The sequence below is a fragment of the Corvus kubaryi genome, unplaced genomic scaffold (assembly GCF_017639235.1).
Source record: "Corvus kubaryi isolate FWS band 111438036 unplaced genomic scaffold, C.kubaryi_AGA036_p1.0 37398, whole genome shotgun sequence".
NCBI lineage: Eukaryota > Metazoa > Chordata > Aves > Passeriformes > Corvidae > Corvus > Corvus kubaryi.
In genome coordinates, this window is record NW_024581137.1 from 35183477 (window position 1) to 35199053 (window position 15577).

Consider the following 15577-nt stretch of genomic DNA (forward strand, 5'->3'; position numbering starts at 1 on the left):
ATTATGGAAAAATTGTTCTTTTATACTTGGTAGGGATACCATCTGTAATCAACAAGGCTTTGAATAAGTATTGCATCATTATTTGCTGTTATATCAATGCTATGTGTTTCAACCACTATGATTTTGAATTTTGTTTTTATTAATTTGGAAATCTGGAATACTATGAATAAGCAGCAAATTTCTGCTGAGGAGGGCTGGAAGACCTTCACTGGATAAAGACGTCCAGATTTTGGATAACCTGTCAGGTAACAACAGCTGGGTTGCAGCTGGCTGCAGCTGGAGACAGAGGGCAGGGGACAGACCTGGAGCTGAAATGTTTGCAGAAGAGATGCTGCTGGCTTTCCTTGGCTCCTAAGGAGCCACGTGTGTTTCTGGGACAGCCTCAAGAGAATGAAGAATTTGCGAAGTTGTAGGCAGAGAGGCTTTGCCTCATTTTTTCAGAAGTGTGTGGTGTATCATCTTGTTATTATTACTATTGATAGCAATGTGTGCTACATCCAGCACACTTATTATGCTTCATATTAACAACAGATGCTGTAGGATGATAATACTAATGCAAAAGGAGAAATAAAGCAACAAGTTAAACAACTGTGAAATTGTTCATTGCTTCTTCAATACCCCATTAATCACACAGCTCACTGATGGATATTGGCTGTGAACCAATGTGACAGATGCTGAACAAAAATCAATGTCTTTTAAAAACCACCCACAGCAATATATTTCAGTTTTACATTTTGGGCCTGCTTCTCTTCTTCTAGCCATGAGGTAACGCAGCGTAAATATACATCTCTGTGAACAACAGCAATGAAAGGAGGTCCAAATCATCTTTAAAATAAAATGTAGGATCATTTCTTAGAAATACGTAACTTACTTTGGAATTTATTTTCCAATGCATTGTGGAATTTATGTTACCTGATAGTACTAACATGAACTGTAATTGATTGTGTGCTTAAAACGGAAATGGAGAATTGTCACTGAGAGAATGATCTCCAGGTGACACAAAAAGTCACACTTTAAAGTTTTTTTTAGAGATTGCGTAAAGGAAGACTAATTCTTTTACCCACTCTTTACCACCATACTTGTTCTGCAATCCTTGTGTTATGGCTTCCTCTATTGTCAAGCCCACAGCTGACATAAGAGTCAACTGGATTAATCTTCTCCTCTTCCAATAATTTTCAAAATTTACTAATTTAGTGGCATTATAAAACATTCTGCAGTTAAGGTGTGGATACCTTTAGAATTTTCATGTACTTAGGTGTATAGATACTGTGGTTTTTTGAAAATAACAAAATTAAAATTATTGATCTATCTTCAACCAAAACTATTTGGGAATCCAAGAAGAATACCTTTAAATATTTTTTGACAGAAAGTAAACAAATTTCAAAACTTCACATGTTTTGTTTATACGCTTAAAAAAACCAAGTTCTGATTTCCATTTCTAAGTGAGGTTTTTCAAACTTCCAGGCTGCACAAAGAAGTTGCCCTAGGTCATGTTGTCAGGCATAGGCAACAAAAAAATACATATGAAAAAATTCCCACTCTGATGAAAATCACCCACTGATTTACACCTAGTTTGCTCCTTTCCGTTTCGTTATCTCACTCTGTGATATCTGACACATTTGCTTTCAGTTTCTGAACTCTTTTAAGCATGTCCCTTATCTAATTTTCAGAGCATCTGTCTCTTTTCAAAGATATACTTATCTAATATTCCACTTATGGTGTCTATTTGGATTAAATATGGAATGTGAGTGCAGTGATTTGTATCAGTGCCCTGGTTCTGGCCAGGAGCAGGGTTAAAATTAACCCTGTCTTGGCCGGAACCAGGATACAAATGAAAAACTTTTGCTAGAAAAATAATGGTTCTGAATTCCACTAGGGTGAAAAATGATGGATGCAGCATTCCACCACGTCTCTCAGCTTACAGCTACCTGGGCAGAAAGCAGATAACCAATAACAACTCTTCAGATGGCTTACCTGAAATAGATGTGCAGGTTGAAGCAGAAAGGTAAACAGACACCCAGAAAATGTGCCATTATGACCTGAACAACAAAGCAACAGACTGGGACAAAAGCCAGGAGGAAGAAGCTGGCCCCAGGTGGCTGTCCCAGCCGGAGAGCCCCAGCTGCCCTCAGAGGTGCCAAGAAGCTCAGTGCAGGGCTGGGCTGGTCTCACATGTGCCACATGTGCTGGCTGGATGAAGGACAGCCAGGCTGCAGGATGCTGGTGCTGGACCTGAGCAGTTTTAAAGTGCTGACATCATGTGGACAACTACAAAGTCAAATCAAGATTTTTGCCCTTTTTCTTTAGTGGCTAGATATATTAACAAGACAAAATCCTGCTGTCAGGTTTGATTGCCTGAGTACAGTTAAGGGCACATAACACTGTCTTGCCAAACTAAGTTTTAGATCCAGCTTTGTTTGTTGCTTCTGGTACTACTGCAGGTTTGGTTTTTTTATCAGATATTTTACTGCTAATATTTTATATTTTGTTGTGGTGGTGGTGGTTTTGGTTTTTTTCCTAGAAAACTTACTTAGCAGTACTCCTGAAAGAATAAGCCAGTAGCTGCACAGCAGCACTGATGAAACTTCTAGCACCCAAAGCATCTACAATTAAAGCCCATTATTTCAGTTTGCTTTACAAGATAAATACATTTCAAAAAATCCTATTAAAAGTTAAGCACCAAAATACTCATTAAAAACCAATTAAACATCTTTAAATGTTTAAAAGCTGTAAGAATTTTATATTGTGACTGAACTGCCAACAATAATGTTTTATTAGCAGCCCTCCGCGCTGTAAAACTGTAGGAAGCAGATGCAGTATATCTGGAGCATATGATAAACAATTTCACAAAGTGTAAAATCAGAAAATCTGAATATGTTTTCATTAAATGCTCTGATGGTCATGAGCTGATTGTAAACAGAATGTCAAACATCAGGATAAAATCTTAGCATATTAAATACCCCAAACACGGTATGCTCCAAGTAGATCTATGCAACAAGGACCCATATCAAGTGTTGAAGACTGTACTTCTAAAAAAATTGCAGCATAAAACAGGTGTTTCACTAACAGAAACTACAGATGGTCCCAGTCCAGAACATGATCCAAGCATGATATGTGGTCCAAAAGTTAGCATCAACATTGCTTATTTACAGTGGGCAACATAAGCAAATGTGAGTGGAATTGCTGCATCTTGCAAATCCTTTGGAGATTTTTCAAATCTGCCATTTCTCCAATTGTATGAACTTTTAAATGCATCCATATAACTACTTAGACCAAGGTGATCAAACCTGAGGGTGAGTGGCTCTAACCTTGTATCCCTTCAATTATTTCTTGGGAAAAGAAGTTGCCATAGGAGAATGACCTGTTACAGCCAAAGTCTTCTACTTCTGTTCATCTGCTTATATCTTCCACCTGGAACACACAAGGCAGCTGCCCACTCACCCTCTCTCCTCCTGCCTCCCATATCCTGCAGATCCTGCAGATCTGCACTTATTTATACTCTGGTGTGAGTTCTCACCGCAGCACATGTAATCCCTGGAGAATGCACTCCAGCACTGCTGCTGGAGCTCTGTGCAAGAAAGGCTACAGCGACGTGGAGCTAGCAGGGCACCAGGATCCCACCACAAATCTGGAGAACAAGGAGCAAGAAACTGAAATGACACTGCCTATATTGCATGCAATGACAAGGTTTTAGTGTGTGGATTTTTCTGCACTCAAGAGCCTTTGGCAAAAGAAGCTCTCACTTCATGTGAAAACAGATAGAAAAAAGACACAATCGTATAGACAACATGAGTAGCTGTGGATTAAGACCAAAGTATAAAATAAGAGGCATATGAATATGAGATGCAAATCCACCTGCATGTCTCTAACTTGCAAACAGCAGTTAATAATTGTATCTGAGCATCATGATCCCCTTATAACAGAGATACCTATTTGAGGGACGGCAAACCCAAGGTATGTTTGAATATTTTCTGGTTTATGTAGTCCAGGTAAAAATAAAACTTGGTTACCAAGTAAATCTGATCTTACAAAACTGACCTTTGTCTATTACAGACAAAGATGTTGTCTTTTGGCCAGAGAAAAAATTATACAAGTTTTAATAACACATCTAAAATGATCCTAGATCTGCATAATTTTTATTTGGGTTTTGCAAAAACCTTTGCAAAATCTTTAGGGAGATACACCTAATATACAGAGTCAACCATCCTTCTTCAGAGGAAAAAAAGTGTATTTTTTTATTTCTGATACTGTATCTTGTACTGAAACAGAGCACATGTTTTTCTCTGTTCTGCTTTCAGCTATTTTTGCTTCTCTTCATTTGACGCTTGGCAACAACAGAATTTATTTTCCCTGTCTGCATTGACTGAAGCGATGTGGTCCCTTCCTTCCTTGCTCTCAGCACTACTTGAACACTACTGTATATTAGCAGAGGGTAAGACAAGACATTAGATATTAACTTTACAGAGTGAATCAGTGGCTATTTTGCAAAATAGAAGACAAATCATATATAGCTTGACATGTGAGTAGTCTAAATTAGAGCAACATCACAACACAAAGGAGGCAACTTCTGTAAGACTTCAATCCTCTTTACTAGCTTCAGCTTTCTGAAGACAAAAGTTGCTCATCACATGGCTGTTACCCAAACACCTGTTCTGTAAATTAACCAGTGATTTTCACCTCCAGTGAGGTCGATAAAGTATTTCAAACCCATCTTTACAAAGTATGCTCATTAGACAAAACGGACATGCAATAATTCTCTTCTAAAACATATAAAGTATTTCTCTAGAGCCTTATTTAGTCTTCTTTTTCACTCTGAAAATAATTAGATACTCAGAGTGAAGTGCCATACAACTTTGGTAAGGACAGCAGAATGATTCCTCTTCTGTTTGTTACGTGGTCCTTGCGGCAGCTCGCGGGTTCATAGCAGGAGGTGATGAACGGGACATTACACCAAATGTCCTCCAGAGGCAGCTTAAAAACTCTTCTCCCTGAACCATTGCAGCCAGCTCCATTTAGACCATTCACAATCAAAGATTTGATTAAAAGAGTGTATCCAACAGGAACTCATCAACCTGTGTCACTAAACAAGAATTAGAAGCCTTAGAAAGAAACCCCTTCTCTGAACCCAGGCCAAATTCAGTAGATTTGCTTTGCTTTCAACAGACTCAAACAATCACATCCAGCACCTACCAGGAGAACCACCCCTGCATCCTGGAGAGCTGTACTTCTCCAAATTTCTGTCCTGGATAACAACTGCCATCTTATAAGACAGGGAGGGCCAGGAACTCCTTTGTATGTAAAACTTACGTTTTGCATTTTGCAGGTGTCAGTTGAGCCCTGTTCTCCCAACAGGATAATTCATTTCCTTCTGTGTGTGAGTTGGCAGGGAGAACAGGGACAGATGGTATTATTCCTGATATAAAAGGGGGAATTTAGGCATGGAGGAGAAAAGATAAATATTTATTAATTTGAATGTCCTGTTTGAAGAAGTAGGGTCTGAACTTCCAAAAATCTTTGTGCTATTTAGATATATGTGTTCAAAAGAAGACAAATTGCAGAGACGCCAGCTGTGGTTGCTATTTCTCTATGTTTTTATAAACCAGAGCTCCCAAGTCAGACAGCTGGAAAATGGGTAAAAAGAAAACAAACCCAAAGACTGCCTGTGAAAATGTTGGCTTACCTGATCTCTCCAGGACTACTCAAAGCCTCAGTGGGTAAGTTAGAACTAGGCCCCAGTTTCTGGGGCAATGTTCTTTGCATATGGTGACACCTCTCCCTTTAGTAAGCGATCTGATCCTCAGCTCTGTGCCTGTGTTCTAAAACAAATTAAGCTCCTGATGCATTCCCAGACCAGCTCTACACTAGGCTGCATACAAGGGAGTCCTGAGGTTAAAGACAAAAATGACCATGCACAATGCAATTTCTAAAAGTGTCATTTTCTCCACAACTTCTCTATGTTTTGAAAAAAAATTTTCTTACTATATGAGAAACAAAAAACCCCAACCAAACAAAAACACAGTAGCTATTTAATACAAATGAGTTGCAGATTCTGAAATCTGGGCATGTCATCTTTTGCTTGTTCAGTGGAGCAAAATGGAGAAAATCCCATAACTTCATCATATTGATGAATATCTTTCCCAGTGGAAACATTTTGATTCGCCGTTGCTTGAGCTAATGAGCCTTCATTAATGCGTTGTGATCCTCCTTGAGGACCAGCCCTAAAGAGGGAAAGAGATGTTCGGAGACCAAGTCATGTACAAGTCTTCTGCCAGAAAGAAATGAACTTTGGAAACTCTTTTTTTTCCGAAGGAATGGCAAAATACAGGCACTATAAAGTCATCCTCAATCCAGCCCTTCCCAGCTCTGGCTCTTGCTCCCTTTCTATTGGGCAGTTCCTTTGCATCAGCTGAGCTTTGATGCTGAGATTGACAGGTAAATGCATTTTGGGATGCAAATGGTAAATTCTGCGTCCAAATGAAGTGTACCTGGCCATGTGCTCCCCCATAGAAACTCTTGATAAACTTCATTATTTCTTTTACTTTCAGGGAAATATACCTGGCAAGCTTTAGTAAATAACTTGTCTGTAAAAAATACATGAGCAGTGGTAAGAAAAGGCATATCTCCATTGTGGTCTTTTCCATGTTCCTATTTTTGGTTTTAAAACAAGCAAAATAAACAGAAAACCCCAAACCTTAACCAAAATGACAACTTTTTTTTTTAGGTAATCAGGATAGCATATTTTACATTGACCTACATCTTAAAAAATGGGTAAAGGATGTCATCAGAAATTAAATTAAAATATTCAGTCTGTGGTAGGTGCTTAAAAAGAGAATTTATTTTCAAATGCTTAAATTCTACAAAAGTTATATAACTGAAAAAGGATTAATAGTGAGAAATACTGAGTAGGTTTAAAATAAAGCTGGGTCTGGAAGTAAAAATTCTATTTCACTACTTTTGTTTCAAAAGTAATACACATACCAGCTTATGCAAATTATTCATAAATTCATGCTATATTTTGATCTTTTGTCAACAAGAAAAATAACTTCACAATGCAATTGAGAAGCATTTCTTAACACTTATTGAAATTTTTTCTTTTACTCTCTTGACGTGACATTTTGACAAGTGATTTGCATAAAATTGAAAGTCAAAAAAAAGGTAGGAGGCGGTTTACCCTTCCATTTCAGGAGTGAAAGTTTAGAAGTTTTTTTTCAGGTCAGATCTTCAGGAATCATTCTTTTGCCTGCTTACCAAATTGGAAAATAATCACCCATACACCTCTAAATAAGTGTCATCCTGATCATTCCCTCATTTTTCCACTTTCATTTAAAAATCTGGAAGTGAACAGATAACACACTTTGGCCCTGAACCAATCAGAACATAATTACATATGTAATACATACATAATTACATCTTTATTCACAAAGTACCTGCATGGTTTTAGCACATGCTTAGGTCCTCTTCAAATTTAAATCTTAAAGTAGATGAGGAAGAAAAAGTGCTCCAGAATGTTTTTTTTAAAGCTGTGGCCTCCCATTGTTATCCTAAAAATCAAAACACTTCCAGCAAACAGAAAACAGACACTTATTTCAGGATAAGCTGATGAACCTGTGACAATTTGGCATGGCACTGATTTAATTCCTATTAAGCCAAAAAGAAAGAGGTTGAGCCCATGATGTTATCTGGCAGAGGTTTCTGCACTAAAGGAACAGCTGTTCTTGTAACGGTTTCTGTCCCTCTGAAGTCTCACTTAAAGGAATGGCTTCATGTAATTTTATTCTACTGAAAAGGGAAAGAGAATAAAAAAAACCCCAAACAACCCAAACCAAACCAAGCCCTTTTAATAATAGGCGAACTTTGTACCTTTGGAAGAGCTTTTGTCACAGCATAGAGATCAGCCATTTTTAACTGGCTGCCATTAGCCCCATTTGGTCAACAGAACCAAATAATCAAAATGATACCACCAAAATAAATCACATAGTCAAATCTTTCACCAAAATGCTGATATATTCAGAAGAAAACTGCTGGAGTGGATGAAAACAGAAACATCAGGGGGAGGCACATGCATCCTTCACAGAGTTTAGGCAGTGTTAGAGCAATGAACAAAATCCCACAAGAGTAGAGGCAATTGACCTGCTGTGTCAATGTATTCATTAGACCTACAGTCCCTGGAAAAGCTTCTTCCCCAAAGCACTGGATTCAGCTGTTGCTTGCTGCTTCAGGGAATTCTGGCTGCCTATTTAATTTTTATCAATCAACAATTAATTAGCAGTTTCTTACAGAAAACTTATGATAAACAAGCATAAAATAAACTCACACAGAATTCCCTAATGATGGCCTCCTCTTCAAAACACACTTGAAAAGAAAAGCTAGTATAAGATCTTTTAAAAAAAGGAAACCAAAGAAACACTCTTTCATTTCAAGTGATTTATCCAGAGTGGAAGACGGATGGTCTTTGCACCTTTGCCAATTGTTGGTTTATACTTGGCAAATATAAGGATCTGCAAAAAAGACAAACAGAACACTAGAACTGACCACATTTCCTCCTTGCATAGGTTTGCAAAAACGCTTTCAAACCTCAGGTCTAGGATAGAACAGAGGAAAATTGGGTATTTTAAGGGTAGACTAAAAAGGACTTTTGTGTGAACTGCTTGAATATCTACTTGAAAGGTAAATGTAAAATGCTTATTAAGGTTATTTATTAGTTGTGTCTCATTCAATTTCACCCCTGGGTCTTGCCTGAGTTTTAGCGGAAATTAAGTTCTTTGAGATATAAGGAAAACACAATACTACTGATTTCTTCCTCTCTTGTTCTCATACATGACTTGTAACCTACAAAATATTCTCACTTTGCCGTCAGCAATAAGAAACATAATGATTGTATAAACAAATAGTGAAAAAAAGCTATATCTCTTCAAAGCAAAGGAGACTGTCCACAACGTCAGCTGCATGATCCTTCATTTCTGATGCAGTGATAAAGTTGCAGGATGCCAAATTTGCTGGAAAGCTAAAAAGGAAATGTTGGGATCAAGTATGGCATTCTACAATAAAAAAGTGGAGCAATAAGGCAAGGTGTAAGAACTGTGAGCAGTCCTCATCATTCTATTTTCTGAGCAAACATGGAAGTTTGGACAAGTCATTCTCCCTGTTGAAAACTCCATTTTCAAGGAGAGGGGGTGGAGGTGATCTAATTCAATCATACATTTGTTATTGTTGCCCATCTGGAGCAGGAGCTGGGAGACAGCTCCAGCTCTATATTCAGGAGAGGTGGGCTGGACTGCCACACTAGTGGCTTTGAGGTCAGATTTTGGAGAGCCTTTCAGAGGATCCTTTTTTCTATGATATATGTGCATCATCCTGCAGCTTTTGTTCGCACACAGCAGGCATTGTCCATGTGGATGCAAACAAGTCTCTGTTGACACTAATATGTGTTCGTGGCCTTGTGCAGATCCTGCAGTTTCTTGGTGGTGTGAGCTTATTGGTTTCTCCAGACACATCAGACTCTGCAGCTTAGCACATTGGGGAGATTTTCACCACTCTCTCAGTATGCACTTTCCCCCTCTTTGGCCAGCTGTTTCATAGTGCCTCCTTGTTCCTCCAGACTTACACTCATGCACAGGAAAAGGGACTTCTAGAAGATCTATTTCTAGTACTGTGTGCTTGCTGGAGATAGCTTTAGCCATCCGCAGAATTTGCTTCTAAATAAACACAAAATTACAACACCTGCAGGACTCAAGGGTGATGTTTGGGGACAGCATGGTGTGCTGCAGGTGTGCTGTGGCCCAGCTGGGAGCAAATCCCAGCAAAGAACCAGGCTGCTGCTGGAGGCAGAGGAAGCTCCTGGCAATGCTATCACTTAAAGTGAGAGGAGAGCAGGATCCTGCCAGCCCTAGAGGAACATGATATCTCTTATCTTGTAAACATATTGATGTTGCTGAAATGCTCCTTTTACTGAGAGCTGAGTGTCCCAGCCTGCCATAGTGCTGGCCCAAAGCTGGGAGACCTGACCAAATCCACAACAATTAGAAATCCCACACAGCCAAGCCTCTGGGCTTTTTATCATGAATCATAAATCAGTTGCTGCTTTTAAGAATGTTTTTGGACTGCCATGTATGCCTGTATGTTTTATCAGCTTAGTCCAGTGTTGTTAAATTTGTCATTTCTCCCTTTTGGAAGGAAAGGCTTTTGAAAGGCAGCACATCTGTGAGTGCTCTGGAGGGTATAGCCATGCCAATAACAAGAGGGGAATTTCAGTATAGGAGCTTTAAAATCCTCCTGCCACAGCAGAGTGAGGAATGATTTCATTTGCTCTGGTGGATGATCAGGCTGTACATACAAATTCATTATCTGCATTCCAGGTGTCTAGGGAGATTAGTAATTCACTCTAGTGTGTCTCTGGTGGCTGAAGAGAACATCTGAATTCCTGGCTATGTCTCCTAACTGCACAGTTGGGAATGCAGTCAGAAATATTAAGCAAAACCTTCTGAATGATAGTGGCAGGAATTTGTCAATCCTTACTTGAATGATGTGATGTTGAAACCTTAAAACATACAAGTCTTGGGTTTATATTCCGCACCAGTGCCTGGAACAAGGTAGAAGGGGAATTTAAGGCACATGAAAAATATTGTCATTCCAGACAGACAGCATGCAGCTAGGAAATTAACTCCTTGGATACCTCCCTGACTAAGGCTCTCTGGGTGCCTAGACCTACTCTCCAAAATGTCCCCAGTCAGACCACCTTGTAGCCTACCCCTAAGCACAGCGAATGCCCCACCCTCTAAGCTCCCTGTGGGATCAGATCTAGATCAGACCCAGAAGGTGTTGCCAGACAGCACCCCACATACAGCCATCAGGCTCCTTTGAATCTGTAGCAACATATTTTCTGCAAGATAATGTGGCTGAGTAGCTACATATCATGTGTCTTAAGGGGGTATATGGAGATCCTTCCTCTTAGAACAGTTTGTACAAGAACCTGTCTGATATATTTTCTTTTTGATGTAGCATTCTTGCTTCACTTCCTAACTGTTAATTTCCAGAACCCAGTCCACTCTTGCATGTTCTCATGCTGGCTCAGTGGACCTGACATTTTCTGCATTGCTGGTGACCCCAGAGGAAAGGAAGGAGAACCCATAGAGGACAGCCTGCTGACCAATACATTGTCCTGCAGGGTGAAAAAGCTGCGTCTAAACTGTCTCAACATGAACCTTCATCATCCATACAGTGGCTAGATACTGTACAACTGAGGCAGCAGTAGTATAAGTCTTGGTGCTTAATTTTTATGATCATCCAATTCAGTGGGGGATGGATGCTCTGCTCATATCCTGAGACAACAGTCTTTTCCTGTGTATTTTGCAGGGAACCACAGGTTTTTTTTCCAGAACTCTGTATTTCATTTAGATCCTTCAATGAATTTTGCTTTTGTTTTTTTGTGTTTGTCTGCAAAAAACAACCCCAGCCGAGAAATGCACTGAGTGAAGTGATGGAAAAACATCATAATTTGAAAAGGTTGCCCTGTCAGTAAAATTGCACTCTATGAACACAAAATGCCTGAACATAAAGTGATCTTCATTCACTTTCTAGTAATGAGAAGTACAAGTTAGTTGGGCTTTATAATAGGAGTAGCTCTCAAATCTGTATGGCAACAATTCTGAGAGCAGAGACATCTTATACCAACTGAGGAGCAGTATTTCTCCTCAGAGCCAATATTGGTGTCAGTATACAAAAATCTTTTCTAGATTCAAGCTTAATTCTACAACCAATTCATCAGAAAGAAAACACAGCCAATAGCTACTTCATACAAGGATCCCTGGTGGCAGCTATATTGATAATCTCTCTTGGATCTGGAAAACCTGCTCCATGCAATGAGATGTCATTGTAAAGAAACAAAAAACAAGCTTATAATTTTCTCTCACTTTCTTGTCTGAGCAAATGCTTTTGGCATGACTGGAACCTTTGATTTTACCTGGTAATTATACAACATTCTTAAAACATTGATAGTTGACTGTTTAACCAGAAATTCACTTTTAGGGAAGAAGCTCACCAGTTAAGTAGCTGGTGAATCAGATGCTTTCCTTCCAAGCTCCGGTCTTAGCATCTGAAGCAGTGACCATGCTACTATCAGCACTTTGGTTGTAGATCTTAACCACATGCACTTGGATCACAGTTCTCTCCACTCTGGACCCTGCCCTACTACAAGTTCCATGTGAACTGATGATTCAATCTCTACTGAGTCTTGCTGAAATCATGATGGTAGCTGAGGATGAGAGATGACCAAGCTTCCTTGTTTTGATATTTTATTAATAAAATTGTCATTGGATGAATATCAATGAATTTTAATAGCCATCAGTGAATATTAATGAATAGGGAATTTTTTTTTTCAACTAGGGCTGATAAAATTTTTCAGACTCTTTTTTTTGCAAGAAAGTAAAAATGCAAAGTATGAGGATGTTTTTTCCACTTTGAAACGTACCTACAGGTACCTAGAAAGATTAACATTTGAAAGAGTGACTTCCTTTTGTGTTGGTTCCTTTACAAGCAAATTCTCAAATCCATACTAACAAAACTGTGGCTGTTTTCAGAAATCCCTTTGAAGAATAAGATACTGTCAATAATCTATGCTCTACAATTGAATATCTGAATATTTGTACACATATACATAACATGTTTTAGTTGTCTTTTGCTAATTTAAATAGGAGCAATCAAAAGACTTCCAAAGGTTCTTAGTTTCACTGTATTTTAGGCTGAATTTATGAATAAATGAAATTCGGTAAAGAATTCTGAACATTGCCCGCTCATTATTAACTTTTTCCCGTTTATATCTGTGTGAGAATCTCAGTTTCAATTTTCTTTCATTATGGAAAAGTCCTTTTCCACAATTTTTCTATGACTTTATGGAAATTAGTATTTTAAAATATAATATTCTTTCCCAGTTCTCATTGTGAAAGTAACAAAAGAAATACATATTGTGCACTGATCCCTGTGAAGTCTAGATTTGTATTTCCTTTTATTGAGGACATATTTTAGATTTCTTGTGGGTTTCAGGAAAACCAGGGCATCATCTTGTTTAACAGGCAGTTCTCATAGAGCTCTTTTTTATTCTCATCCCATGATTTCTGACTGCTGTGGCTATACACATCTTCTGCTACTCAGACCCCCTGAGAAGCTTTTGGTATTGATGTATTTTATAAGCCTATTATATTATATTAGCCTCCAGACATTTGAAGTAATTAAAGGAAAAGACTGCTGTTGGAGCAACTCTTTCAGGGTGTAGTGACTGTGAGCAGCTTGGCAAAGATGCTGCTGCACCTTTTTCAGGTTCTAAACACTCACAGCCACAGAAGTCATACTTTTCCTACTGTGGCAAAGCAAGGCACTATGTAAAGAAAAACTTATAAAGGGAGTTGTGAAGGTTAAACCAGCAAGAAATGAGTTTGTGTTTTCAAAAAGAATGGATCAGGATGATAAATAAAGGGAACTTTGAGCATGGTGACCTATGAAACAAACCTCTATAAAAAGAAGAAATAAGCACCTAAAGGGACCTGTAAGTGAGCATTCATTCATTCCACACCATGAGGTACTTGAACTCTGACATTCCACTGCCATTTGGAGTCTTCTTTCTGAAAGATTTCATGTCTGGATTTCGTCTGGAGAACGAACAAGTTTTGAAGGTGGATAATGATCATGAACACAGAAAAACTCTACAGTAATGTAGAACAACAAACTGTTAATTATCTTGTTATTTTTTTGTAGTGTGGGGTTTTTGCTTGCTCTGTTATGGTTCCACCCCACTCCCCCTCCCCAGAAAGCTACAGTTTGTCCATAGAGTAGAAAGACACCCCCAAGTTACAGATAAACAGATGCAAAAACTAGTTCTGATAGGATGTCAAGAAATTTATCTGTTCCTAAAAGCTCTGAAACTTCTTCAAGAATTTATTATTAAAACTAGTCACAAAGTAGGCTTTATCCCCTGCAAAATTTTGTCAAAAATGTGAAATTCAATTATGGCTTTGACTTCATTAACGCTGCATGAGGTGCTCAGTGTTCTTCTCACCTGAACAGAGATCAAGAAGGAGCAAATAGCTGCATATGATGGAGACTTTGAATTAAAAAAGTAGATTAGCCCTTAGAAAATATGTTAGTAGCCTGTATCAAGAAAATATGATTCATTTCACCTGAATGAACTTCATGTGTTAGTTAATGAAACTATTCATTAGTGGGTTGTTACAGAAACACCAGCTTCGTGTCTGCAATATGAATTTTTCGCTTGGAGTTCTCTATATTAAGCACACAAAGCACACCTAGTTTTTACACTGGCCTATCTGTGCAGAATTTAGGCATTAATATTTGAAAACTGATCCTGTATCCTGTTCAAGCCAGGAAATGTATTTTATATATTTATCTATATGCTGCCAAAAGGGCTCTATTTGTTACAGCTAAGGAAAGAATCCCTCTGTCAATAGCTGTATAAGGGCCAGCTACAATAAATTCCTGCCAGCAGGCTTCAGTGTAAGGCCCAAATTGAGCATCCAATGTTTGTCATGATTTGAATGGGTTTCTGAAGTTTAGAATAAATTGACTGGAGTCTTTCAACCACTTGTACTTGTGAAAGTATTTTGTTTACTTCTCTTTTAGTTTTACAGGTAACAACTCATTAAACCTGATTAAAAAAAAAAAAAAGAGTAAAGAAAAGCCATTTGTTTTCTTTGCATACATTTAAATGGGGCAGGGACTTTAGTTGCTTTGGTCCATGACGTTCTGTGTGGAGGAAAAAGTTGTCATGCTTTTGCATTTTCCCAATAATTTCCTAGAACCAGATTATCACTTGGTGGTCAGTGACCTTTAACACCCTTATCAGTATCATTAGGAGACAGCTGTCAGCTTCTTTGATACATGGCAGCAATTTTTATGATAAATGTGTAAAATGCGTTTGGTTGCCAGATCTAACAAAGCCCAAAAGGAAAAAAATATTTCTTCTAGCTGTAGGCAACTAGCCATAAACATGTAAGATGAAGGAGAAACAAAAATGTTTATTCTCTTCCAGTGAGCTCAATCTCAACTTCATCATTGATAACCAAATCTTTACTTAGAAATATAACTTCCTGCCTTACAAGCAGACAAAACAGAAGGTCAACCAATTACTGAGTTTCAGTTCTTACTCTAAAGTCACAGAACATGTAAGTGGGGTTTTTTCAGATTTATCTTCCATATTTTCAATCAAATTCTATACACTGGATATGAAGGGCCTAACTGAAACAAAGCAAACAATGAGCTGTAGGCAATATGATCAATAAAAATTCAGTGTTTGAAGGTTAAGGATCTCTAAAAGGCAATGAAACCAATATGAGGTAAATTCTACTAGTAAAATTATGTAGTGAGTTGTTAAATAATTTGGAATGGAAACACACTTACCTGCTCCTAGATGTTTACTAGTGTCTTTATTTGTTACATAACCCATAGATACGGTTGTATAATATCATGTGTCAAAATACATGGTTGGGAAATCCCAAACTGAGCTTCCTTCCAACAGATACTACAGTGAGAAGAACATGAGTGACACTTGGAAAAGAGCTTTCAGCTCAGA